Consider the following 25364-nt stretch of genomic DNA (forward strand, 5'->3'; position numbering starts at 1 on the left):
ATAAAAACGGACTTGCTTCTACTAGACCTAGAAGGAATGGATGTCCTCTTAGGTATGAATTGGATGATCCAGCACCATGTGTCATTAGATATCTCTTCCCGAACGGTGGAGATAGATTCACCTGAGTATGAACCTACCATTCTCTATCTTCCACCATGGGAGTCCATTAATTCTTACACCTATGCTGCAACCGGGATCAAGTTAAAGGATATCCCTATCATTTGTGAATATCCAGATGTCTTTCCAGATGAATTGCCTGGAATGCCCCCAGATAGAGATATCGAGTTTATTATAGAACTCCAACTTGGCACCGCCCCTATCTCTAAGAGATCTTATCGTATGCCTCCTAACGAGTTAGCCGAGTTAAAAATCCAACTCCAAGACCTCCTTGACAAAGGTTTCATTCATCCGAGTACATAACCATGGGGTTGTCCAGCCTTATTTGTGAAAAAGAAGGATAATAGCTTAAGGCTATGTGTAGATTATCGTCCTCTCAATGCGGTGACTATCAAAAATAAGTATCCCCTACCCCGCATTGACATTCTCTTCGATCAGCTAGCCGGAGCCAAAGTATTCTCTAAGATTCATCTTCGTTTTGGCTATCATCAAATTAAGATCCGGCCAAGTGACATTTGAAAAACAGCCTTCTCCACTTGATATGGTCTATATGAATACCTAGTCATGTTGTTTGGCGTTACCAATGCCCCAGCATATTTCATGTATCTTATGAATGCTGTCTTTATGCAAGAACTCAACAAATTTGTTGTGGTCTTCATTGATGACATTCTGGTCTATTCCAAAAATCCAAAAGATCATGCCAAACATCTTCATGTCATTCTTCAGCGATTAAGAGACCACCATTTATACGCCAAGTTCTCCAAGTGCAAGTTTTGGTTAGATACTGTGAAATTTCTGGGCCACACCATTTCTGGTGATGGTATATCCGTTGACCCTAGTAAAGTACAAGAAGTGATGGATTGGAAACCTCCTACACAGTCCATCAAATCTGTAGTTTTCTTGGTCTAGCTGGCTATTATCGTCGCTTCATTCCTAACTTCTCCAGAATAGCCAAACCCATCACTGAACTACTAAAGAAAGGTGTCAAATTTTCTTGGGATAAAAAATGTGAAGACGCATTTCACACTCTCAGAGACCATCTTACAACTGCTCCAGTCGTAGCTCAACCAGATGTGTCAAAATCCTTCGATATCTATTGTGATGCTTCAGGAACCGGACTTGGTTGTGTGCTTATGCAGGACAACTGAGTAATTGCATATGCGTCACGAGCACTCAGGGTTCATGATCAGAACTACCCTACCCATGATCTCGAACTCGCCGCTGTCATTCATGCCCTGAAGATCTGGAGACATCATTTGATGGGTACGAAATGCCACATTTATACTGACCACAAAAGTCTCAAATACATCTTTACACAAGCAGACCTGAATATGAGGCAAAGACGCTGGCTAGAACTTATCAAAGAATATGATTTAGAAGTACACTATCATCCAGGCAAGGCCAATGTCGTTGCGGAGGCACTCAGTCGCAAGGCACATTGCTCTTGCTTATCTGTAGAAGTTTTCAACGAGACTCTCTTGTAGGAAATGGAAAAGCTTAATCTAGAAATCGTTCCCCAAGGTGACTTAAACCATCTTTCAGTTAAAGCCACACTTAGGGATGGCATTGTTCTAGCTCAGCAGCGCAATAAAGGAGTTAGAATCATTAAGCAGAAAATAACACAAGGAGAAGGGAAGTATAAATGCTTCCGAGTAGATCCAGAAGGAGTTTTTTGGTTCAACGAGCGTATCGTCGTACCCAAGGACCCTAAGCTCCGTAAACAGATATTGGATGAAGCCCACCTATCCAAATTCTCTATGCATCCTAGCAGTACAAAAATGTACTAGGATCTGAAGCAAAACTTCTAGTGGACTCGTATGAAACGGGAAATTGCTAAGTATGTCTCAGAATGTAATATCTGCCAGAGTCAAAGCCAGTCATCTGAAAACTCCTGGTATTCTTCAACCTCTACCTATCCCTTCTTGGAAGTGGGAGGATATCAGTATGGACTTTATTGTTGGCTTGCCCAATACTTCTCTAAGGCATGATCTATTTGGGTAATCGTTGATCGATTAACCAAGACTGCACATTTCCTTCCTGTGCATACTACCTATAATGCCAAAAAGTATGCCGAGATCTATTTAGATCAAATCGTACATCTTCATGGAATACCGAAGACGATAATTTCTGATCGTGGAGCACAATTCGTCGCTCGGTTCTGGGAGCAACCTCACGATGCTCTTGGAACTAAGTTAATTCGAAGCTCTGCATATCATCCTCAAACAGATGGATAGACTGAAAGAGTAAATCAGATTTTGGAAGAGATTCTTAGAGCCTGCATCCTTCAGTATGACAAGACTTGGGACAAATGCTTGCCAATGGTAGAATTCTCTTACAACAACAGCTATCAAACTAGTCTCAAAATAGCCCCGTTCGAAGCATTGTATGGTCATCGATGCCAAACTCCTTTGAGTTGGTCACAAACCGGCGAGCATAAAATCTTTGGACCAGACCTTGTTATGGAAGCAGAGGATAAAGTAAAAGTTATACAAACTAATCCAAAAGCAGCCCAATCTCGGCAGAAAAGCTATGCTGATATACGAAGAAGACCATTACAGTTTCAAGTCGGAGACTTCGTATATCTTCGAGTATCTCCTACTCGAGGTACTCAAAGGTTCGGTGTAAAAGGGAAACTTGCTCCTCGATACATCAGACCCTTTGAAATCCTTGAAAACTGTGGACCCATAGCTTACCATCTCCAACTTCCTCCTTAATTAACGGCCATCCATAACATCTTTCATGTGTCTCAACTTAGGAAATGCCTAAAGGTTCCTATCGAGATCATCGATTCTCAAGCCATCGAAATCGAACCTGATCTGACCTATGCAGAACATCCACTTAGAGTGCTGGACAGTAAAGAAAGAAGCACTAGGAGAGAAACCATCAGAATGTACAAGATTCAGTGGAACCATCATACGGAAGAAGAAGCAACCTGGGAAACCGAATCTTATCTTCAGCATAACTTTCCAGACTTCTTCCAAACCAACCTCCGGACTTGATCATTCAAATCTATCCTATTCTAGAATCTCGGGACGAGATTCTTTTTAGGGGGGAAGGCTGTGACACTCAGGTAATTATTGTTGTCACACCCTAAATTTAAGTGTGATGTTATGTGCAAAAGGTGGTAAAAGTGTATTTAAAAATTTAAATGCTAAGGGAAAAGGGTTGTTTATATAATTATATTTTAATAAAGGTCCTTTAGTGCTAAATGGGTAAGCATGGAGGGTAGAATTTAAAGGTATGAGGGTTGTTTTGCAAAAGTCAAAAACTTGTGTTTAAATCGCAAATTTAGATGAAACTACACATTGGATATATATGTGTTTGGAAATCTTGTTAAGTTTCAAATTAATTACACATCCTTAGCTCTTCTACAAATAAGCCTTAAAGCAAAGTTGTACATTTTGAAAAACCATGCACTTTTGCTTTTGGGCCCATCTTCATTTGAGCACTGGTTTAAAAGTTACTTGTGCATTACAGTAGGGTCCCTAGCTTTTTTGCTTTTTGCATTTGGGTCCTCCATCATCTTCCTCGAGTCCCTGATCTCCCCTGCCTCTGCCGCGCGCGCGTGACCTGCCATTGCCGGCCGCTTCTCGAGCGGCCGGCAGGTCTGCACCACCCTTCCGTCGCCCCACCACTCCTCCCACCGCCTGCGCTGCCCCCGCTGGCCGTCCCCCGCTCAGCCCCGTCGGGCCGCCGGTGCCGAGCGGCTGCCACGCACCCGAGCGGCACGCCGGCGCCGCCCACCGTCCTAAGCTCGGCCCATGACTGCCCCTCTCTCTCCCTCTCTTCTACGAGGTTGTGCTCTCCTATAAAACCCGACCCGAACCCCTCTCCCCCGCGTGATTTCCTCTTCTTCCTCCTCGCGACACCGAGCCCGCCGCCGCACTCCTCGGCGAAATTCTCTGCGACCGCTCCACTCCACCCAAATCCCAGCTGCCCACCGCTTCCTCACCTCCTCCACTAGCTTCCCGACCTGATCTGATCCAGCTTCCGGCCCTCCTTCGCCAGAATCCCTCCAACCCTGTGCCGCCCCTCACCGGAGCTGCCCGACGACGACCTCACCGTCGACGACCCACTTCCACCACTTCCTCGGCCAAATTAAGTACGGGAATCGTATCCTTATCTCCCCCTGGTACTCTTGTGCACTTTGGTTGCCCATGTTCACCGATCCTTCACTGGGAACGCCGGTACCCCGACACGGCCGCCGCCCCTCCTCGCCACCGGCCGTGCTCCGCCCCTGCCCATCGAGCACCACCCCCTCCAACTGACTCCCCACATCCTGTAGGTCTTGCCAAGCCGGCCCCTCCCCGCCGGCGACCTCGCCGCTGGTGGGAACATGCCGTAGCCGATCGGCCGGCCGCCGTCGGGGCCTGGCAGGGGCATATGTGTGAGTATATTTCTTGTTCTAGGGACCCAGGCGCAAAAAGACTAAGGACCCCCCCTAATGGTTTTATTATTTCATGTGACCAAAGCTGCTGCCTTGTAAAATTCGTAGAAAATTGTAGAAAAATCCAAAAATTGCCAAACTAGTTTTTTTGGAAACTAGATTTCAAACCCTACAACTTTTATTAATGAAATTTAATTTGAAACTAAATACTTTTGAATCTATTTTAAACTCAAGGTAAAAGGGTATAGGGTGCATAACTTCTACATACTAGCTTTGCTTCTTGTGATTTTTGGTATGTAGCTTCTATAGGTCATGTGTGAGCTTGTGTAAAAGTTTCAAACTTAGCACTATTTTGTAGTTTAAGTTCTTTTGAATTTGGGCAATTTAAATTTGAAATGATGTGAAATTAATTAAGCATGTCCCTTAGGCTTAATTAATTAGATCTTTTTATCATAATCTAATATGTTGATAATTAGTTTATAATTAAATTTTCAATACTTTATAATTCTATTTACCTATGATTTAAATTTAAACTTGAAATTTGAATTCGAATTCAATGGTTTTAATTTCTATTTTCAGTAATTCCAGTACTATAACCATAACTTAAGTATAAATGGTAACTTGAGAGTAAACCCCCTTGCTTCATGATTTTATATTGATTAAGTTGTTGGATTGCAACTTTATTGTGAAATAAAATTCTTAAACCCAAGCACCATCTCATTTTAATTTATTGCATATCATGTAGAATCAACGACACTCGACGACGGAGACTACGAGCTAATCTTGGGACAGGATCAAGGGTTTTCTGAAGACCCGACAAACATCACCGAGAATCTAACTGAAGCACCAAACCAAAGTTCGGAAGTCTCTGACACTCCTGCCCCTAACCCCAATCAAGAAGGCAAGCCCCGATGCATACGCTAGTATTTCAATTTATTAAAATTTCATTATTATTATATTATATATCTTGCATTACGTCTAGGAGTTGAAATGAAACCCTAGTTGCATAAAATCTTAGGAATCCAATGTATTGTACCAGAGTCCTTATCGCATAGACGCTCTGCTAAATAGGGCCGGTAAAAGTTGAGTGATTTCCTATCACTCGCGCGATATAGGAGTTGCATGTTTACTATTCTGCAATCACTATAAGGACAATGGACATGGTCATGTGCAGTATCATGACCTGGAGGTTTACCCTGTCTATTTTGATAAGAGTGGTTAAGGTTGCAGTGTGTGGTAGTGGTGGCTAAGCGTTTGAAAGTACTAACCACATGCCGCGAAATATGGTAAAGCGGTAAGCCTAGTAACCAATCGGCCCGTCAAGTGGACATACCTCCCACCACTCATAATTTGGTTTTTTTCACGCACCGACGTGCGGGAGTGCGTTCCGCACTGCGGATAGGATTACGATCATGTAGTCGTGCTACAGACGTATGTCCTGCACAATTGGTGTGCGTACGGTCCTACAGTCGCTTGTGGTGGCCCTGTTCCACAACTCGGAATGAAAGGAAAACGGCTGCTTCGGAACGACCTGTTGGTCTTCCAAGCATGTGAGTTAGGTTTACCCTTGCAAGGTTTGAAACTCGATTCAGAATCGTCCATTTCTCGTGGAGATTGAGACTGCTTATTCCTTCTGCCACATAGAGTAAGAAGTGTAACTTTTGATGGTATAATCTTGATGAATGATAATCTCTACCTTGCTTGCTTAGTGTAGGTGCTTACCTAGAATGGATAATCAACTAGAATGTGGTATGCTAAAATTTGAAAGTAGACCATACTCTTTGTTGCTTTTCAGCTGAAATGAAACCCAGAACCATTTCAAGCCTTCATGAGTCTAATTACGGGCTAAGTATACCCAATCCCGGGTAAGCCTTGCTGAGTATTAGTACACTCAGTCTTGCTAGTAAATTTTTCAGGTATGATCTTCGAGAACCCCACGGATAACCCTGCATGGCCAAATGCTGTTCCTTTGGCTAGTCCGTGGAGTGGGATCTGTCACCGGCTGGCAGTGACCCTCCGGAGTGACACCAGGCCTTGGGCTGAGCATGGTGTCAACCTTCGCAACGTGTATAGTCGCGTGTTTATTTTCCTTCCGCTGTGAACATGGATAAGCTGTTAAGCTTGTCATTTTAAACACTATTTGTATAAGTTACCTTCAGTTTGAAAAAGGCTTGTATTAGTAATGTTTGTGTTTCTGTAAATTAAAAAGTTGATGAGCTGTGCTGTGATTGTAAAATCGCCATCGCGCGAGGTAAACCTGCTTCGGTCCTGTTGAACCGTGGCTGTATCGGGCGGAGACCTGACATACCAATGGATTATTCCATTTGAAGTGCGTCGAGTTAGTATCGGCTGGACTGTGATGACTAGCGCACTTGAGCTGGAATAATTCAGGCGGTTCTGCTACAGACGTCCGACCATCGGAGTGGTTATGGTACCGCCGGCTCGACGGACATGATTTCTCGAAGTAGTAGTTTCTGTTCCCTCCTAGAACTGAACTCTTCGTCACCTCCGAAGATGACGTTGATGGTTTTCGAGGCATCTTGGAACTTCACGTTGTGCGATTTGTCCCCTTGGTCGTCCTCTTCGGGCTCTTTATCCGTTGACTTGTTCTTCTTGTCATTGCTAGGATTGCTGAATATCCTCCAGAGGTTGTAGCAATCAATTGCTGCATGATTGGCACCTGGATGCAATGGGCATTTCTTCTGCAAGAGCTTTTCAAATTGCTCCTGTGTCGTTATCTTCCTACCTCGCGGAGGACAATCCACAGCCACGATGAGGTCATCTAGCTTGCGCTTTCGGGATGAACCCGAGTAGTCCCGATGGCTCTTGTCGGTACGGTTGTCATTTGTGCGCCTTGGGATGTTGTCATTGCGCCTCGGGAACCGTTCACGCATCTTCTCCTCTTGCTCGGACCAATCGTGCATCATGTCACGAAGTCCTGCAATAGTTTTGGTCTGTTCTGCCCAAAGTCTCTATAGATGCCTGGGTCGGTGAGGCCATTGTAGAAGCAGTCGATGATGTCCTCTTCCAAGATGTTCGCAATGGTGGCTCGTACGTCAAAGAAATGGCGTGTGTATGATCGTAGGAGCTCATTGCGTTCCTGTTTACACTGAGCAAGGTCATGATGAGTACCTGCACGGGCGATCACCCCCTACAAGTTGTCGATGAAGACTTTCTTGAGCCCCTCCTAGGAGTCAATCGAGTTGTTGCTGAGGCTCTCCAGCCATGTGAGCGGTGTAGGGTCCAAAGCTATCAGGAAGTAGATGACCTTAGTGGTGTTGGAGCCTCCTACAACTTCTATGGCGATAGAGTAACATCATAGCCATTGCTGTCGTACTTGGTGATCCCAATCAGCTTGAAGCCCTCGTCGTACTTGTAACTGTTGAACCATGCTGTGAATGCTGGAAAGCGATCACTGCAGTCAGTACCTTCTGGATCGGCTACTTCACGCTCTCTGGGTCTGGAATCAATTATGGATCGCGCATCGCGTCCTTCATTGATTTTCTGGCGCAGGTCTTCAATGGGTAAGTCTTGAGGATTCCAATGGTTGGGATGATTAGGTTGTCGTGGGTTGCCTCCTGGAGGTGGCTGCTGCCTCCCACCAGTGGCCTGACTTCCACGAGCATTGTCATTGTTATTGCTTCGTTGATGTCGAGGACGGCCGCTTACCGTTCGACTGCTAGCCTGGCTGCGGCTTTCGCCCATGTGTTCTTCTCCGATGGCTAACGCCGGGTTTTGTCGATCAAGCTAGATCCATGCTCTCTGCGCGTAGCGAAGTGCTTGGTGCAGGTTTTGATCGTTGCTACATTTGAGTATGGCGGTTACCCTGGCGATGTTAGCCACGGGGGTTCTGAAGCCCCGCTCGCTCATGACGGGGAATTTAGCATCCAGTTCATGATGCATAGATCGTATGCACTCGTTGACCCTCCTTCCCCCTACCTATCGCGCCAACTGTTGGTGTTTTACCACCTGCCCACCGAGAGGTATACCCGAGGTGGTGAGTTTTAGGTAGGGTGTCGTGGAGATCATGAACTCGAAGGTGCGAGCAACACGAGGTTTAGACAAGTTCGGGCCGCGATGTGCGTAATACCCTACATCCTGTTTGGTGGTTTGTATTGCCTTGGGTGTTGATGTGTTTTGAGGGGGTCTTTTGTGACACTCAGGTAAATAGTATGGTCCCACCCTAGGTCTTTAGTGTGTAGTTATGTATAAAGTGTAGCAAAAGTGTGTTTAAAAATGTTAATGATAAGCAAAAGTGATTGTTTGTATAATTGTATTTAAATCAGGGTCCTTTTGTGCTAAATGGGTGAGTATGGGGGGTAGATTTCAAAAGTATGAGGGTTGTTTTGCAAAAGTTCAAAACTTGTGTTTAAATCGCTAAAATAGGTGAAACTACCTTTTGGATATATGTGTAGTGTAGTTTTATCTATAGGATTTACATAAAGTTTGAAACTTTAGCTAAGTTTCTTTTTATTTTCAAAACTGTTGCTCTTTTGTGATAAGCCTTAAAGCAAAGTTGTGCATTTTGAAAAACTACAGACTTTTGCTTTTGGGCCCATCTCTATTTGAGCACTGGTTGGAAAGTTATCTATACTTTATAGTTAGGCCCCTGTGTTTTCTGGTTTTTACAACCAAGTCCCCTTCGTCTTCCCCAAACCCGGGCTTCTCTCTGTTTCTTCTTCTGCTGCACGCCGCCGCCCCCGCCCGGTCCTGAGCGCCGCCCTGCTGCTCTACGCCCTTCTACACCTTGCTCCACGCATCGCTCTGCTCTTCCTCCCGCCGCCCGCGTTGCCCGTGCTGGCCGCCCCTCGTTCCTCCACGTCGGGCAGATGTCCCGAGCGGCCGCCACACCGCCCCGTTAGACACGCCGGCGCCGCCTGCCGTTCTGTGCTAGCTGTGTGATCTCCCTCTCCCTTTCCTTCTCTCCCACAAACTGTGCCTTGCTACAAAGCTCGACCGAGCCTCTTCTCCCCAGCTGTTTCACCCTCCCCTTCCCTCCACGACATCGAACCGCCACCGTTGATTCCTCACCGGAATCCTCCTCAGCCGCACCATCCTAACCCATTTCCCTGAGCCCTAAGCTTCCTCACCTCCTCCCCTAGTTCCCCAGCTTGATCCGGTCCAGCCTCGGTCATCCCCCTCGCTGGAATCGCCCCACCCCGAATTGCCCCTCACCGGCACCGCCCGAGCTTGGCCTCGTCGTCGACAGCACCCTCCACTACCTCTTCGACCGATCCAAGTATGGGAACCACATCACCATCACCCCCTGGTGCTCGTGCGCGCGCTAGCTCCTCCTGTTCGCTGGCCCTTCACCAGGAACGGCGACGCGCCGCCACGGCCGCCGCACCTCCCCGTCGATAGCTCGGTTTCCCTGTTGCCCGTCGTGCGCGTTCACCACCACAACATCCTTTAGGTTCTGTAGGCCCTGCCCGACTAGCTCCTTCCCGCCGGCGACCTCGCCGCCGGCGAGAACACGCCGGGACCGCATGGCCAGATGCTGTCGAGGCCAGGCAGGGACGTGTCTGTGAGAAGAGAACTCTTTCCAGGGGTCCGAGCGCAAAAAGACCAAGACACCCCCCAAGACATCCAAAAATTGCAAACTTAGTTTTGCTGGAAACTAGGTTTCAAACCCTACAACATTTGTTTATGAAGTTTGATATGAAACTCAATATTTTTGCACCTATTTTAAATCTAATGTTAAAAGGTGTTTGGTACATAACTTCTACATTTTAGACTTGTTGCTTATAAATTTTAACATGTGACTTCTACAAGCTATGTGTAACCTTGTATTAAAATTTCAAACCTAGCTTTGTTTTCTAGCTTGACTTCTTTTGAATTTAGGCAATTCAAATTTGGAATGTTTTAAGTTAGCTAAGCATGTTCTTTAAACCTAATTAGTTAAGGTATTTGTATCATCCTCTAATGTGTTGATGACTAGTGTGTAATTAAATTTCCAAAACTTTATGATCCTAGTTGCTTAAGTTTTGAATTTAAATTTGGAATTTAAATTCAAATTCAAATGTTCTAGTTCCTATTTGCAATAAATTCAGTAATATCCTCAAGACTCTATTATAAATAGTAATTCAAGCCTAAACCCTTTTATGTCATAAACTCATGTGTGTTGACTTTATTGGTTTACAACTTTGTTGTGACATAAGACCTTAAATTTAAATATTGTCTCATTTATTTTGTTGCATATCATATAGAAACAACAACGCTTGACGACGGAGATTACGAGTTGGTCTTAGGACAAGACCAAGGGTTTTCTGAAGACCCAACACAAGCCGTCGAGGAACTAATTGAAGCCCCGAACCAAAGTTCGGAAGCCTCTGACACTCCTGCCCCCAACCCCACTCAAGAAGGCAAGCCCCGATGCATATCCCAGTATTTCAAATTATTACCATTTCACTTATGTATTATATATCTTGCATTATGTCTAGGAGTTGAAATGAAACCCTAGTTGCATGAGATCTTAGGAATCCAATGTATTGTACCCGAGTCCTTATCGCTTAAATGCTCTGCTAAATTGGACCGGTAAAAGTCAGGTGATTTCCTGTCACTCGCGCGATATAGGAGTTGCTTGTTTACAATTCTACAACCACTATAAGGATGATGGACAGGGTCATGTGTTGTGTCATGACCTGAAGGTTTACCCTGTCTGTTTTGTTAAAAGTGTTTAAGGTCGCAGCATGTGGTAGTGGTGGCTAAGCGTTTGAAGTACTAACCACATACCGCGAAATATGGTAAGCAGTAAGCCTAGTAACCAATCGGCCCGGCAAGTGGACATACCTCCCACCACTCGTAATTTGGTTATTCCCACGCACCGACATGCGGGAGTACGTTCTACAAGGCAGTCAGGAATACGGGTTTTGTAGTAGCGCTACAGACGTATGTCCTGCACAATTGGTGTGCGTACGGTCCTACAGTCGCTTGTGGTGGACCTGCTCCACGACCCGGAATGAAAGGCAAACGGTTACTTCAGAACAATCTGTGGATGTTCCAAGTGTGTGTATTAGGTTTACCTTGCAAGATTGAATTCGATTCAGAATCATCCGCTTCTCACGAAGATTGAGACTGCTTATTCTTTCTGCCACATAGAGTAAAACGTGTAATTGATGATGGAATAATTTTGATGGATGATAAACTCTATCTTGCTTGTTTAGTATAGGCGCTTACTTAGAATGATTACTCAAACTAGAATCTGAAAGCTAAAACTTGAGAATAGATTATACTCTTTGTTGCCTTTCAGCTGAAAATACATCCAGAACCTTTACAATGCCTTCATGAGTCTAGTTACGGGCTAAAGTATACCCAAACTCGGGTAAGCCTTGCTGAGTATTAGAACGCTCAGCCTTGCTAGTATCTATTTCAGGTATAACTTTCGAGAATTCCATGGACAACCCTGCATGGCCAACCTCTGTACCTTTTGGCTGGTCCGTGGAATGGGACCCGTCCCCTGCTGGCAGTGGCCCTCCTGAGTGACACCAGGCCTTGGGCTAAGCATGGTGTCCACTTTCACGACGTGTGTAGTCGCGTAATCTTTTCTTTCTGCTGTGAGTTTGGACAAGCTGTTCTGCTTGTCAGTTTGAACACTGTTTGTATAAGTTTACATAAGTTTAAACCTGGTTTGTAATAATGTTTGAATATCTATAAATTGAAAGTTGATGAGCTGTTCTGTGATTGTAAACTCGCCTTCGTGCGAGGTAAGCCTGCTTCGATCCTGTTGAACCGTGGTTGTATCGGGCGGAGACCCGACAGACCAATGGATTATTCCGTTTGAAGTGCGTTGAGCTGATAACAGATGCATAGTGATCATTAGCGCACTTGAGTCGGAATAATTCAGGCGGTTCTGCCACATATTTGCCCACCCTTATATATCCGGGAGGATAGGGTTACATGAATCCTAGTCCGATGCTAGCTTAGGAATCTTACTTGATTACAACTCGAGTAGCTTCCTTCTGTATCGACTAGTTCTACTTCGCATGCGAGTAGAGTACAACACAGATAAGGTATAGGATATATCCTATCCCCTATTCCTGTATGAACTACGTTATGTACACAGTCCCGTAGTCCCGGGTCTGACATATTGCACACAGTAATTGGAGGGCCACCGCTGGTTATTTAACCGCGCGGTCACTTAGGGTTTACGCACCCCTTTGCTTGCATTCTTACTGCTTTGGCCTTTCATCTTCCTCTATCCTGTAGTCATCACCGCTCCTAGAATTATGTCTAGGTTAGTCCCAGCTTCCTCCCTGTGCAGAAAGTAGCCGCTGAGAGCCCCTGCTTCCCCCGAGCGCGTTTCCACCACCTCCGTCCTTAGCCCCCGAGCGCATGCAAGTGAAAAAGTAGTCTTGTCTTTCTATTGAGTACTTCTCAGTCTTTGATGTTGGTGCATATTGATAATATCTTGAACATGTTACAGGATGATATAAATGTGTATAGGAGCATGCCTCCGATGACAGACATCGAACGCCCAAGCCACTTGATGCCTTCCACCTGTCCTCTTTCTATCGCAGCAACAAGCGAGGAAGAGGAGGGTGATGAAACTAACGATGACCGCACCCTGTCTGAGGTGATCAAGGGCAAATCCATGAAGACCATATAGGAAGGCGCAAGCTCTCCTGGTGGTGCTTTCTTTCCGAATCACCCTAAGGGACTAAGGGTCGCCACCCGGAAGCACCGGGCTAGTGCTTCTCCAAGTAGCACTCAAGATGAGATACTCAGGTGAGCATTCTTTCCTTGATCTTGGTGAGTACTTTTGCTCGACATGCAGTTGCTATGTTTTGTTGAATTTCCCATTTTCTTGATTCTGCTCTGGTAGCTCCTCAAACCCCAAGCACTCAAAGCGAAGGGTCGAGGATGCAGCCGGGGATGATACTGTGAGGGAGCAAAGCATGCCCTCCACCATAGTGGACCCTTTGCCAGATTACGCTGAGACCGCACCAGGGCAATCACCGTCCGCAGCTAGCCTGAGTTCAATGGTGACCATCGCAGTTGCCCCGCCAAAGTAGACTCTGCCCTTGGCTGGCGAAGCCACGCCGGCGAGTGCTTTAGGTGTTGTCCCAGCACCTCAACCACTCAGAAGTAAGAAGTTAGGAATAAAGAAGTACACACTATAAGTATCTGAGTGCTTTCACTTGTAAATGGTAGATTCGTTGTCGTAAAACATATTGCTACTTCTTGTATGTAGCTGTTCCTCTAGGGCTTGCAGCAGCCTGGCAATGACATGGATGCCCGAGCCCCCGAGCAAGAGAAAGTAGTCGATGTGATGCCATCAACCATGAAGGTTGTTGAGCCATTGGTACAACCTGAGATTCATGTCCCCTCGTCCACTCGAACTGAAGATGCTAGTGTGAGGGACGTGCCGGCCGCTGAAGCAGAGCCGAAAAATGTAGAACAGGTCCTAGAAAACCCTGTGGGTAAGTTAAGTTGATCACCCTTTCACACAAGTTCTTCTTCGCTTGCATGCTTGCTTATGAAGTAACAATGTGGCAAGGAGCCCGCAACAGCAGCATGCTTCTGACGAGCAAGGCGCTGCAGGTGGTTCGACAGTTCGAGCCCTAATGCAGCCATCGAGTTGGGAAAGTGACATCGCACTGGAGCTAATTGATGACCCGATGCTGATATCGGAGTGCATGCAAGAGTTCCAAGATTCTTTCAAGGACTTGTATCGATACTCCACGATTACTACCTTGAACTTTCCATATTTGTTTTTGTTGAGTAGTCTTCTTTCTCAAACTTCTTCCCAATGTCGAGCAGACCATGGCCAATCGGTCACGCATCAAGTCGGACAAGTTGCAGGTCATAGAGAATAAGCTCCAGCAGTTGCAGTCCAGGGAGCAAGAGGTTGAAGCGCAAGCAGCAGATAATGCTAAGGTAAGGTAAGAACTGGATACCTTGAAGCTGGAGCACACCCGGGAGGTCTGCATGCTAACGATGGAGATTGAAAATCTCAAAGTCAAAGAATAGACTGCAGGCTAAGTCTCACCAAGGTTAATCCCTGTCGACTGCTTTATCTTGGTTTACCATATGTGGAAAGTAGTATCTGAACTAGTACGAGTACTTCTTCATCTCCTTTGCTTGCAGAACTTAATAATATCATAAGAAATAAGGATGATGAGATCACTGACTTGAAGAATCTTGTGTACCATTGTTTAGATGACACGAAGAAGTTGATTGAGGCACTCCATGATGCAGATTTACAACTTGTAGATTGCATGACGCAAATCAGGGATATGGCCACTGAAAAGGAGCTGAAAAAGAAAGAACTTGAAGAACCAAGAATGCTGCCCAAGTAGTGGTCGACATGGTGGATCCTCTGGAAGAAGGGGTAGTGAGCGACAAGATGCTGTTGGAGCGACTTCACGAAACCCCCCAAAAGATTACTATCTACATCTTGGAAACCACCAGGACCTACATGGAGCACGTCCTTGGACTTGTAAAGTATTACTGGCCCAAAGCCAACATGGAGCCATTGGTAAGTGGAATGTCTGCCGACTACACAGAAGACAAGTTCAATGAACTTGTTGAAGAAGTAAAGCCAGTGTCCCGGAAGCTAGTCAATAGCTTAGATCAGGAGTATATTCAGATGTAGAAACATTGAATACTCTATCTTGGCTATGCATATCTGTAAATATGTTATTAGTTGTTTGCCTGTTGATGTGTTCGTGGTGCTGACTCGTAGAGTAGGACCGAAAATCATAGGACTTAGAACAAAGTATTGGAAATGCCCATGTGGAGCTACCTAGAGGGCAACGCTTCTAGAGGTAGTTGATGGTTGTGCACTCAATAGTTAGACCCAATCAGAAATGTAAATGAGCTAGGGTGAAATCGCATCATGCAATATCCTAGATTTTGTAGGCGTAGAAGCCTCTTTGATGGTATCATAGTGACTTGGGCCTTTAGTTCTGGTGAACTGTGTAGACTAGTATATGAGGTAGTTGGATTGTTCACAAATACTCACTGCATTGTGCCCCGTGGGGCCGTTGTGGAGTAGTCGTGCCAAAAAGTACTCCTAGCATAGCCCCCGAGTATATTTGAAGACTTAGCGTAGTTAGCGTATGTCGGTACATACAGACAAGGGTACCTCCTGCTAGTGTGTCCAACCCGAGGGGCGTGAGGTTATTTGTAACCTCACCCTAAGCCTTTGGGTGACGAGGCGTACGGCCCGGGCCTAACAGTTGCGGTCACGGTCTCCGGACCTCACCCCACGCTCTAGCAGGTCCGGCGCCTCCACGTGCCCATGAGGACAAGGTCCTCAGGAACGTCTACTGCAAGCCCGGACCACTGCGGGGTGGTCTTGGGCCCCTACGTGTCAGAGCCGGACCCCCAGGGGACCTGTGCGCCTGTGCCAGCCAGGGTAGCCCGGACCTCCCTTCCTACCGGGGAGGAGGTCCGGTGCCGCCACGTGCCCCTAGGGAAGCGGCTGCTAAAACTAGCATCGCCACAGGTCCGGTGGCAGCTAGCCTTCTATGGGAAGCCAGCCCAACTACTGCATTAAATGCGGGTGGTTGAGGTGCGCGTGCCCAAGACAGGGCATGGACTGCCCACTGACGCGTTGGGCAAGTATGCTGGCACCACGGTAAGCCCACCAGTTACCGAGGCGGCGCGTCGCATCACCACACTGCGTGAGCGGGCAAGCGGTGTGTAGTCACATCACAGCGCCACGCGCGTGAGCGAAGGGTTATTATGACCTGCTGCAGGAGGGTCGCGGCGTGCGCTGCTACAGTGCACGGAGGCTACAGGATGGCAGATCAACATAGCCCCTTCGCCTATCAGCGGGAACTGACCCTACAGTGACAGCACGTCTCCCACTATGCATGTCACTGACTGCAGACTCTGTGCCACCGAGACGGCACATGACCATACCCAGTTAGAGGATACGCACGGGAGCCGAAGAGGAAGATTTCCGAATCTGTGGTATTTAAGGCTCCAATGTGTACGTTATTTAATATGTCGCCGGGTCCACCTGTCGGGACCCCGTTCAGTGTACGTGCTCCCCCACGTTAGACCAAAAAGGGGGCTTTTCAGGTTCCACCAACACACAAGTTTCATAGACCCACAAGCAATACAACACACAGTGGACGTAGGGTTTTACACTCCGGCGGTCTGAACCACTCTAAACCCTTGTGTGCTTTTCGTGTTCATACGCCTCTTGATCTAGCATTCCTTGACTTCCCCAAACTCATCATGAACTAGGATTAGGCGGGTGCACTCCGCCACCCGGCTGGAGAAATCCTCTGACAGCGTATTTTTAGTACTCGTGGCCACAGCCCCTGAGTTCTTGCAATGTAGCTAAAGGAAAAGTAGTCGTTGGAGACAAGATCAACTCTTTATTGATACAAGTTATCTAGGGATAGAAACGCCGTAAGAGCTTGATATTGCAGGAGTTTGGGACCTCCTGGCCATCAGGGTATAGTAGTCAATATGTCCCTGGTCTTGTAACTTTACCAATGATGAAGGGCCCTTCCCATCCTGAGTTGAGCTTGTGAAGCCCTATCTCGTTTTGGATGCGATGGAGGACTAAATCACCGATGCTGAATGTCCTCTCCTGTACATTGCGGTCGTGGTAGCATCGGATGCCTTGTAGATAGAGAGCTGACTGTAGCAGGGTGTTGCATCTAATTTCTTCTATCGAGTCAAGCTCCAGATATCTTGCCTGATCAGCTTCGCCTTCTTCTTACATCTCAAGTCTTGGAGATTTCCACATGATGTCCGCAGGGTGGATAGCTTCTAACCCATAAACGAGAAAAAACGGCGATTGACTTGTGGCTTTGCTTGGTTGAGTGCGAAGCCCCTAAACAACTGAAGAGAGCTCATGAATCCACTTGCCCCCTTTTTTGTTGTTCTTGTCATAGAGTCTTTTCTTTAGCCTATCAAGGATTAAACCATTGGTGCGCTCAACCTGGCCATTGGCCCGAGGGTGAGCAACCGACATGTACTTTACCTCAATGGCGCTATTCTCATAGAATTACTGGAACTGGTGTGAGTGGAAATTAGATCCCAGATCTGTGATGATAGTGTTGGGGAAGCCAAAGCGGTGGAGGATGTCACAAATGAAGCTGACTACTCAATCCGTAGAGATCTTTGTAATCGGCTTGTACTCGATACACTTTGTAAACTTGTTGATGGCCACCAACACATGGGTAAACCCTCCTGGCGCCATAATCAAAGGCCCAATCATGTCCAAGCCAATGCAAGCAAAAGGCTAGGATGGTCGTATGGTGATGAGGTTATGTGCCGGGACATGAGCCTGTCCGCCGAAGAACTGGTAATTGGTACACCGACGAACAAGGTCTTCAACACCAGCCAAAGCAGTAGGCCAGTAATACCCAGTCCTGAATGCTTTCCCGACTAGCGTGCTTGACATTGCATGAATTTCACAGACTCCTTCATGAATTTCTTGCAGTATTGCTTTGCCTTCCTTGACTGGAACACACTTCATAAGGATGCCTGATGCTGAACCACACTTGTACAACTTGTCGCCAACCAGAACATAACTCTTGCTTTGCCTGATGATGCATGTAGCCTCCATGCTTTTTGCGTCAATGCCCGGGGGTAGCTTTTGATCTTTGATGAAATTGATGAACGGTGTCCACCAGTCAACCTCGATCATCATGACCTCTCGTCAGGCTCAGTAGAGCTTGGAACGATGTTGCTTTGATCTGGTGCCTTGATGGACGGGTGACGTAACTCATGTACAAATACTCCTGGTGGGACATATCCTTGATTGGAGCCTAGCTTCGAGAGCGCATCTGCCCCCATGTTGTTATCCCAAACCACATGATGGATCTTGAGTCCTGAGAACTTGTTCTCGAGCTTGCGGATTTCCGCAACATATGCGTCCATGGTGTCCTTGTTGATGTCCCACTCCTTGTTGACTTGTTGGACCACGAGCAAGGAGTCGTTGTAGACAAGTAATCGCTTGATGCCAAGGGAGACAACCTGGCATAGTTCATGCAGTAACGCCTCATACTCGGCTTCATTATTGGAGACCTCAAATAATATCTGAAACACGTATTTGAGCAGTCCACCCTTAGGTGAGATGAAAAAACTCCTACGCCACCTCCTCCGAGCTTGAGAAAACTGTCAAAGTACATAACCCAATGCTCTGGCATGTTGGCTGGAACTGCAAATTGGTTTTCTCGCCACTCTACCATGAGGTCAACTAGTGCTTGTGACTTGATAGCAGTGCGAGGCTTGAAATCAATGCTGAGAGCTCCTAGATCTACTGCCCACTTGGAGATGCGTCCAGTGGCATCCCGATTATGGAGTATATTATGGCAGAACCACCTGAATTATTCCGGTTCAAGTGCACAGACCATGGCTATACAGGCGATAGGATCTCATCGTACTTCAAACGGAACAACTCATTGGTCTGTCGGATCACCGCCTGATTCAACCACGGTTACACAGGATCGACGTAGGTTTACCTCGCACAAAGGTGAGTCCAGACTTACAACAGCTCACAACTTTTACACCACAGGATAATTAAACATTATTACACAGAGGTTTTGTTTTCCCTAACTAATACAAATTATACAAGTGTTATTCAAAACTTTAAGTTTAGTAGATAGCATTCAGAGTTAGCAGCGGAAAAACAACACGACTACATATGTCGCAGCGGTAGGCACCATACTTAGCCCCAAGCATGGCATCATTCCGATGGGTCATTGCCAGCCAGGGATGGATCCCATTCCACGGACCAGTCAAGCGGAATAGAATAGGGCCAAGGAGAACTAGCCACAGAGTCCTCGAATGGCATACCTGAAAATCACATTACCAACAAGGCTGGGTATACTGATACTCAGCAAGGCTTACCCGACATTTGGGTATACTTAGCCCATATCTAGACCATGATAGTTTGAACAGCTCTAGTTTTCTTTTGCTGAAAAGCAACAAAGAGCATGTCTTTCACTTTCATATTTTAGCTTTCAAATTCTAGTTTCTTTTAATCATTCTAGGTAAGCACCTATACTAGTCAAGCAAGGTAGATATTCAGCATACATCAAAATTATTCCATTAACTGTTACTGTTATTACTCTATGTGGCAGAAGTATGAAGTAGTCTCAATCTCCGCAAGAAACAGACGATTCTGAATCGAATTTCATAACCTTGCAAGGGATCCTAACTCACATGCTCGAAAACTTTCCTTTCCGGGCAACCTTTCCCATCTTATTCCGGGGCGTGGATCAGGGCCACCACAAGCGACTGCAGGACCATACGCACATCCAATGTGCAGGATGTACGTCTACAGCGTGACTGTATGACCGTACTCCTATCTGCTGTGCAGAACGTATTCCCACACGTCGGTGCGTGTGTGCAACAAGACCAAATTCGAGTGGTGGGGTAAGTCCACTAGCCGGGCCAATCAGGTATTAGGCTTACCGCATACCATATTTACGGTATGTGGCTAATACTTTCAAACACTTGACCACCACTACCACACACTATGGCCTTATCAAACTTAAACCAACACAGATAGGTACCATTCCAATTGTGGGTGCTGCACATAATCCCGTCCGTGATCCTTATAGTGATTGCAAAATAGTAAACAACCAACTCCTATATCGCGCGAGTGACAGGAAATCACTCGACTTTTGCCGGTCCTGTTAGCAGAGCATCTATTCAGTAAGGATTCGGACAAACATTACATAGGTTCCTAGGTTTCATGCAACTAGAGTTTCATATCAACTCCTAACACTTAATGCACAAGATAGATATATAGTAATATAAGTGCATAATTTAAAATACTGGATTATGCATCGGGGCTTGCCTTCGTGGGTGGGGCTGGGGTTAGGAATGTCAATTACTTCCGAACTTTGGTTTGGGGCTTCAGTAAGACCTTCGGCGACGTTCACTTGCTCTTCAGAAATACCCTGCTCGGGTTCCTGGACCAACTCGTAGGTTCTGTCTTCAAGCGTCGTCGATTCTACATGATATGCAATGATTTGAATTAAGTAATTATTAAGTTAATAACTTTACTTCACGATAAAGTTGCAATCCAACAATTCACAGTCAAAGCATCGCAAAACAAGGATTGGAATCCCAAGAATTTCAACCTACTTATGGTATATTAAACCAATTAGCTCTACTAGCATCATAATTAATTTCTATAGCTTCAAGCATAGGAGTACCAAGGTTAGGAATTTAATTACACATACCTGAAGAAATTACAAGACTTCTGTTAATTTTTCATATTTTAAACCTAACAGAATAGAAGTAAAAAAATGGACAAATTCAAACTTAAGATAACAAGTTTTATTTTTAGTTTGAAAACTACAGAGGTTTTAGCCTTGAATTTTGATAAATGGGTTTACCTCTATCAGATGAGCTTGCTATAAAGTTTTCATAAATTTTTAAGAGTAGAAGCTAAGCTATTTCAAATAAATTCAAATTTTAAGTTTAAATCAAATCCTAAGACAAAATAGTGCTATAAAATTATTCAAAATTTAATATGCATTACTCAACATTAGAACAACACATGGTAAAAAGATCTAAGTATAAAAGCATCAGTAGCATGCTTGAATAAAATTTACTTTACTTCAAACCTACTTTATGCAAGTTTAAATTGGTTCAAGTTAGAGTACAGTGTTGGTGATGAAATTTGCACACAAGTTCACCTATATCACATACAAGTTGCATACCAAAAATCACATGAAATAAAGCTAGCATGCAAGAGATACATACAAGATTCCCTTTTGTTAAACTTTAAAATAACACATAAAGCATTAAGTTTCAAACTAAACTTTAGTGACAAAAATTGTAGAACTGGACTTCTAGAGTATAACAGAAATGGTCTGATAATTTTTTGATTTTTCTACAAATTTCTACAGATTTTCAAAGTTGGCTGACTTGAATTGAGGGGGGTACTAATATTTTGCAGAGAGGACCCTAGAAAGAAATGAAAGCCTGCAATTGGGTTCATGGCCGGTTTGAACCGAGGGACATCACGGTGGTGATCAAATCCTGGCGAGGAGGACCACCGGCGGCAAGGGGAAAGTGGGGGAAAATGTTCAGGAGCTCACGGCGGGCTCGGGGGTGGCCGGAATCGAGGAAGGAAGGTGCGGAGATGGCGGTTCGACGGAGAACCGAGCTGGCGCGGCGAGCTCCCAAGGTGGCGATAGTGTTCCGGTGGCCGGAGTGAAGGAAGGCGGCGAAGAAGTGGCTAGGAAGCTTCCACGCGTAGATGTAGTGCTGGTGGTGAGCTCAGTGAGGGCCGAGAGGGGGCGGAGCGGCGGAACGACGGCGAGGCCGAGCGGCGCCGGTGAACCGGACTGCCGGCGTGGCGTTCTGGTGGCATCAGCGCAAGTGCATGGAGAAGAACTGCTTAGGGAGCTTCGGTGGGATGTGGCGGTGCCGATGGTGCACGGGATTGTGGGTGTGGGGCGGCGAAGGTGACGACGGCGAGCAGGACTGCGGCGGAGTGGTGGCGACGGTGGTCAAGTGGAGAAGAAGCCGAGGAAGTGAAATGCGGCCGCACGAGAGTGTAAATGAAGTCAAGTAGGACTCCTGGACGCTATGTGGAACCAAGAACAGCACGAGCGAGCTGGAGCAGCTGCTGGCGAGCAACGGCGGGACATGGCGGCTATGGGCGACGGCGGCACGACGTGGCGGGGAGGGGAGAAGCCAGCAGGGGTCGGACGAGCAAGGGGTAAGACGATGAGGACCTCTCCGTAATATTCCAAAAGAGCAAGGGGTGCACTGTAAAGTAAAATTTTCTTTCAAACCATAGCCCAAATGAGAATATACCAAAAAGCAAAAGTGTAGAGTTTAAAAAGATCTACAACTTTGCTTTAAGGGTAAGCTTCAAAAGAGTTAGGGTTTTGAAACTAATTCGAAATCCAACAAACTATCAATTTTTACATAAAACCTATTTAAAAATCACATTCCAATTGAAACCTTATGTTGATTCTTCTTCTTAGAATGGTTTAAAAGTAAATTCTTGCCTTTACAAAACTAACCCTCATACAAATTTGAAATTACCTTACCCTCAAACACATTTAGCAAAAGAACCCTAATTTTTCCATAATTACAAAAATACCCTTTAACTTGTATTTAGATTTTTAAACACATTCACAACAACAAACATAACTTCACACTAAACCTATTGTGTCTTGCTCCCTAAGTACCTAAATGTTACAGCCTTCCCCCCTAAAAAGAATCTCGTCCCGAGATTTCGGAATAAGATGGAATCAGATGATTAGATATGTCGATTGGTTTTAAGAAAGTCTGGAAAGTTGCGTTGAAGATATGACTCGATTTTCCAAGTCGCTTCTTCTTCGGTGTGATGGTTCCATTAAATTTTAAATATCTTGACAGTCTCTCTTCTTGTGCTTCTTTCCTTAGTATCCAGTATTCTGATTGGATGCTCAGTATAAGATAGATCTGATTCAATTTCAATGGCTAGTGAATCAATGATCTCGGTAGGGATTTTGATACACTTCCTAAGTTGAGACACATGGAAGACATTATGAACAGCTGCTAGTTGACGAGGAAGTTGAAGACGATAAGCTACGGGTCCACAGACTTCGAGAATTTCAAAAGATCCAACATATTGAGGAGCGAGTTTTCCTTTTATGCCGAACCATTGAATACCTCTGGTAGGAGAGACTCGGAGATATACGAAATCACCAACTTCAAACTGTAATGGTTTTCTTCATTTGTCCGTGTAGCTCTTTTGTCGAGATTGGGCTGCCTTTAGATTATTTTGAATGATCTTCACTTTCTCTTCTGCTTCAGTAACAAGATCGGGTCCAATGATTTAACGTTCACCGGTTTGAGACCAACTCAAAGGAGTTCGGCATTAGCGACCGTATAATGCTTCGAACGGAGCCATCTTAAGACTCGATTGATAACTGTTATTATAGGAAAATTCTACCAAAGCTAAGCATTTGTCCTAATTCTTGTCATATTGGATTACACAAGCTCTAAGCATATCCTCTAGGATTTGATTTATCCTTTCCGTTTTCCGTCTGTTTGTGGATGATATGCAGAACTTTGAATTAATTTGGTTCCAAGAGAATGTTGGAGTTGCTCCTAGAAACGAGCAATGAACTGTGCTCCACGATCAGAAATGATCATCTTAGGTACTCCATGGAGATGAACAATTTGGTCTAGATAGATCTCGGCATATCTCTTAGCATTGTAAGTAGTATGCACGGGAAGAAAATGGGCAGTTTTGGTTAATCGATCAAAGATTACCCATATAGAATCATGCTTCTGGGAAGTGTTAGGTAAGCCAACAATAAAATCCATGCTGATATCTTCCCACTTCCAAGAAGGAATGGGTAAAGGTTGAAGAACACCACCAACCTTTAAGTGACTGGCTTTAACTCTTTGACAAATGTCACATTCCGAGACATACTTTGCAATCTCTCTTTTCATGCGCGTCCACCAGAAGTTTTGTCTCAAGTTTTGATACATCTTGGTACTACCGGGGTGCATGGAAAACTTGGATAGATGTGCCTCGTCCAATATCTGCTTGTGAAGTTGGTGGTCCTTGGGTACAACAATACGCTCATTGAACCATAGTATCCCCTTGTGATCCACTCGGTAGCACTTGTACTTTTCTTCTCCTTGGGCTAGCATCTGCTTGATGATTTTGACACCTTCATCATGCTATTGTGCCATGATGATGCTATCCTTAAGTGTAGTCTCAACTGCGATATGATTTAAACTTCCTCGGGGAATGATCTCGAGGTTGAGTTTTCTCATTTCCCCGCAGAGAGTTTCACTAAAGGCTTCTACCGACAAGCAAGAGCAGTGCGCCTTGCGGCTAAGTGCATCTGCAACCACATTGGCCTTGCCTGGATGATAGTGCACTTCTAGATCATAATCCTTTATAAGTGCCAGCCAACATCTTTGCCTCATATTTAGATCTGCTTGCATAAAAATGTACTTGAGGCTCTTATGGTCAGTATAAATATTGCACTTAGTACCCATCAGATGATGTCTCCAAATCTTAAGTGCATGAATAACAGCTGCCAGCTCAAGATCATGTGTAGGATAGTTTTGTACATGAGTCCTGAGTGCTCGCGATGCATAAGCAATTACTCGGTTGGCTTGCATAAGTACGCAACCAAATCCAATACCCGAAGTATCACAATAAACGTCAAAAGGTTTAGAATTATCTGGTTGAGCTAAAACTGGAGCAGTAGTGAGATGTGCTCTAAGGGTGTGGAATGCTTCTTCATATTTCTCATTCTAGGAGAATTTGATTCCCTTCTTCAGTTATTCTGTCATGGGCTTGGCTAGTCTGGAGAAGTCAGGGATGAAACAATGATAATAGCCAGCCAAACCAAGAGAACTGCGGATTTGATGGACTGAAGTAGGAGACTTCCAGTCCAATACTTCCTATACTTTACTTGGATCGACGGATATGCTGTCACTGGAGATGGTGTCACCTAGAAATTTAACTTTATTCAACCAAAACTCACATTTGGAGAATTTAGCATACAAATGGTGGTCTCTCAATCTCTGAAGAACAACATGGAGATGTTTTGCATGATCTTCTAAGTTGTTGGAATAGATCAGGATATCATCGATAAATACCATAACGAATTTATTGAGCTCTGGCATGAAGACTGAATTCATAAGATACATGAAATAGGCTGGTGCATTGGTAAGACCAAAAGACATAACCAGATATTCATAGAGTCCATATCTGGTGGAAAATGCCGTTTTCGGAATGTCACTAGGCCTAATCTTTATTTGATGATATCCAGAGTGAAGGTCAATTTTAGAGAATACCTTGGCTCTGGCTAATTGATCGAACAGGATGTCAATGCGGGGAAGAGGATATTTGTTTTTGATGGTTACCGCATTGAGGGGGCGATAATCTACACATAGTTTTAAACTA

Source organism: Panicum hallii, chromosome 7 (genome assembly GCF_002211085.1).
Source record: "Panicum hallii strain FIL2 chromosome 7, PHallii_v3.1, whole genome shotgun sequence".
Taxonomy (NCBI): Eukaryota; Viridiplantae; Streptophyta; class Magnoliopsida; order Poales; family Poaceae; genus Panicum; species Panicum hallii.